The sequence below is a fragment of the Hyaena hyaena genome, unplaced genomic scaffold, assembly GCF_003009895.1.
Source record: "Hyaena hyaena isolate Hyena2069 unplaced genomic scaffold, ASM300989v1 scaffold_454, whole genome shotgun sequence".
Taxonomy (NCBI): domain Eukaryota; kingdom Metazoa; phylum Chordata; class Mammalia; order Carnivora; family Hyaenidae; genus Hyaena; species Hyaena hyaena.
In genome coordinates, this window is record NW_024081086.1 from 27,162 (window position 1) to 30,857 (window position 3,696).

The following is a 3,696-nucleotide window of genomic DNA, read 5'->3' on the forward strand; positions in this document are numbered from 1 at the left end:
TAGGAGAAAAAAAAAATAGAAAAGTAACAAAGACCTGACCATTCTGGGCCTAACGGGTCATAGTAACATTTTGCTTTTATTTCCAAAGCAATGAAAGAGTTTTACATAAGAGAATGATAAGCCCACTCCCAGACTAGTGGAGTCATCTCTACCCCATCACTCATGCAAGGTATAGTTATGTGCTTTGATATACTGGCAGAGAAACTCTGGTTTAAAAATATATATGTGACTTATATGTCCCCATTCTTCTTTTTTTTAATGTTTATTTGTTTTCAGAGGGAGAGAGAGTGGGGAAAGGGCAGAGAGAGAAGGAGAGAGTGAAAATCCCAAGCAAGCTCCGCACTGTCATTGCAGAGCCCTATGTGGGGCCCAATTTCACAAACCATGAGATCATGACCTGAGCCTAAATCGAGTGAGAAACTTAGCTGACTGAGCCACCCAGAGTCCCTATTATTACTTTTATTAATAAGTGTTCGAAAATCTCTTAAATTCTTGCTTTGGGCTTACATCAGGCATAGTATCAAGGGTCCCTAAAATAGTTTAATGGGAATGTTAGCACTTCACAATCTTGAAAAGAAAGACCCTCAATTTACATCAACTTTATACAAAAAGCAGTCTCTTTTATAATGTTTGTTTAATAAAAAGAGAGCTTTTCCTTTGTACCTGCAACCAGATTCATAGAATGCCAGAGGTGGGGGCGGGGGGGTGGAGTCACTTTCCATGAACTACTTACTGATTTTGAGATGAGCCTTCTTAACTTGTGTGTAGCTATTGGGTTGGGTCCTTTGGATGCTCAACAAAAGCGGTCGTACTGCCTTATGTTGGTCTCTGAGAGGTTAAACCCTATTGTTTCCATAGTGCCCATGAGTTATATTTGAAATTGGCTTTTATTTTCTGGTTCTGAGCCTATTCTTTCCTAATTAATTTAGTGCTTTATAATAGTTATACCCTACTGGGAAAATACGTAGGGAAAACCTAAAAGGACTAAGGGAGAAAAAGGTTAAAGCATTAATTTGACTTTAAAAGAGTATGTTCCTCATTCAACATTCAAGACATTTGCTTTCACTTATTTTTCCTCAGGTAAGTTCTCTCTCAAAGGGGGCTATTCTCATGGCTTCGATGGAGAGCTAATTTTGAAACAAGTCATTTTCTCTTAACTGAACGCTGAGGTCTGCTTAATGTTTACGGAGGCATCCCTTTTCTCCTTGCTGTTGTCCTCCATATTCTACAATTACTCCTGTCTTAAGTCAATTTATGTTTTCCTTGTGGCCCAGGAGGGGGTTAGCTCAGGCCCAGCTGTTTTTGATTTGTATATACCTCCTCTCTCCAAAGTCTTGCCTGAAAATGGCTTCATCAAAGCAGGAGAGCACAGGCTACTTCCTGAACATAAAGATGTATGTTTACTTTTAGGAAATACACCAATTTAAATTTTCACCTGCTCTTCCTGGATTTATAATATTTACCAAGGAGGTTATGCATCTGTCCTTCCCACTCTTTGCTATTCCAGTTGACTTGCTTTTATTTGGCTTTAAGCAATAAAAGGTGACTAAGGGGATAGAAATGACTCATTTCTAGGTGCCATGAGGAAATGTGAGAGCACAATTTTCTTCTATTTCACCAGAGATGAAGCCTTAAAAGTAATTTTTCCCATTTGATCATTCAATCCTGAAGATAAGCTTCAGGAAATATCAGCAGGTCAGAATTTATTTTAAGACTTTTTTTTAGAGTAGTTTTAGGTTTACAACAAAATTGAGAAGGAGGTATAGAGATTTCCAACTTACCCCCTGCTTCCACTCATGCATAGATGGCCTCCCCCATTATCAACATTTCTCACCATAGTGGTACTTTTTTTTCTTTTTAACGAAGGGTAAACCTATACTAACATATCATAATCACCCAAAGCCCATAGTTCACCTTAAAATTCATTCTTGGTGTTGTATATTACAGAGGTTTAGACAAATGTATAAAGGCATATACCCATCATTATAATATCATATAGAATATATCTGCCCTGAAAATTCTGTTTTGCCTATTTATCTCCTCCTTTTCTTCCCTCCACCCCTGGTTACCATTAATTTTTTATTGTCTCCATAGTTTGACTTCTTTCAGAATGTCCCATAGTTGGAATCAGACAATATGTAACCTTTTCAGATTGTCTTATTTCACTTAGCAATATGCGTTTAAGGTTTCTCTATGTCTTTTCATGGCTTGATAGCTCATTGCCTTTTAGTGCTGAATAATATTCCTTGTCTAGACATACCACAGTTTATCCATTTACCTACTGAAAGGCATTTAGTTGCTTCCAAGTTTTAGCAATAATGAACAAAGCTGCTATAAATATTTATGGGTAGGTTTTTATAGACATAAATTTCAACTCCTTTGGGAAAATGCCAAGGGGTGTGATTGCTGGATTGTATGGTAAGCGTATGTTTAGCTTCTGAGGAAATCACCAAAGTGTCTTCCAAAGCAGCTGTACTATTTTATATTCCCACCAGCAATGAATGAGAGCTCCTGTTGCTCCCTACCTTTGCCACCTTTGAGAGTTGCCCATGTTCTGGACTTTGGTCATTCTAATAGGTATGTAATAGTATCTTATTTTTGTTTTTTATTGTATTTCCCTGATAATATATAACATGGAACATTTTTTCATATGTTTACTTGCTACCTATATATCTTCATTGTTAAGGTGTCTGTTAGCTCTTTGGCTCATGTATTAATCAGGTTGTTTACTTTCTTATTGTTGAGTTTAAAGAGTGTTTAATAGTTTTTGGATAACAGTACTTTATTAGATGTGTTTTTTTGCAAATGTTTTCTCCTAGTTTATAGCTTGTCTTGTAATTCTCTTGATATTGTCTTTTGCAGAGCAGAAAATTTTAATTTTAACAAAGCCCAGCTTATCAATTATTTCTTTCCTGGATGGTGTCTTTGGTGTTGTATCAAAAAAGATATCACCAAACCCAAGGTTATATAGGTTTTCTCCTAGTTATCTTCTAGAAGCTTTATAGTTTCATGTTTTATATTTAGGTCATTATATAGGTCATATATTTAGATCATAATCCATTTGAGCTATTTTTGTAAAGGGTATAAAGTCTGTTCCTAGTGTCTGGTTTTTTTTTTCTTTTTCTTTTTCTTTTTTTTTTCTTTTTTTTGCATATGGATGTTCCAGCACCATTTGTTGAAAGAACTATCTTTGGTCTATTGTATCGCTTTTGTTTCTTTGTCAAAGATCAGTTGACTATATTTATAGATCAGGATTTATTTTTAACGAATCCACAAGTTTTTCACCTACTCTTCTTGCAAAAAAGTAGTATTGGTTAATGCATTGAATGGATATGAACATCAATAGTTTCAAAAAGTAGAGGTGAATGCTTTGGATTATAACTTTAATTTAGTATGAGAGCAAACTGATTGTGACCTCTGTCCCTCCGTCATCTCCATGATTGACATGACTGACCTTGCTGGGCAGACGAGGAGCCCTTTGTACCAAAGCATGTTCCTCCATTCTGAACTTGCTTGCTCATCTAAACAGGATGCCCTACCAAGAAATGGAAGGGTATATGATATTTATATTTTATTTCTCAAATTAAATTCCTTCCCATCCATTACTTTCTTTCTTTCTTTTTTTTTTTTACAATTAGTTTATTGTCAAGTTGGTTTCCATATAACACCCAGTGCTCATCCCCACAAGTGCCCCCC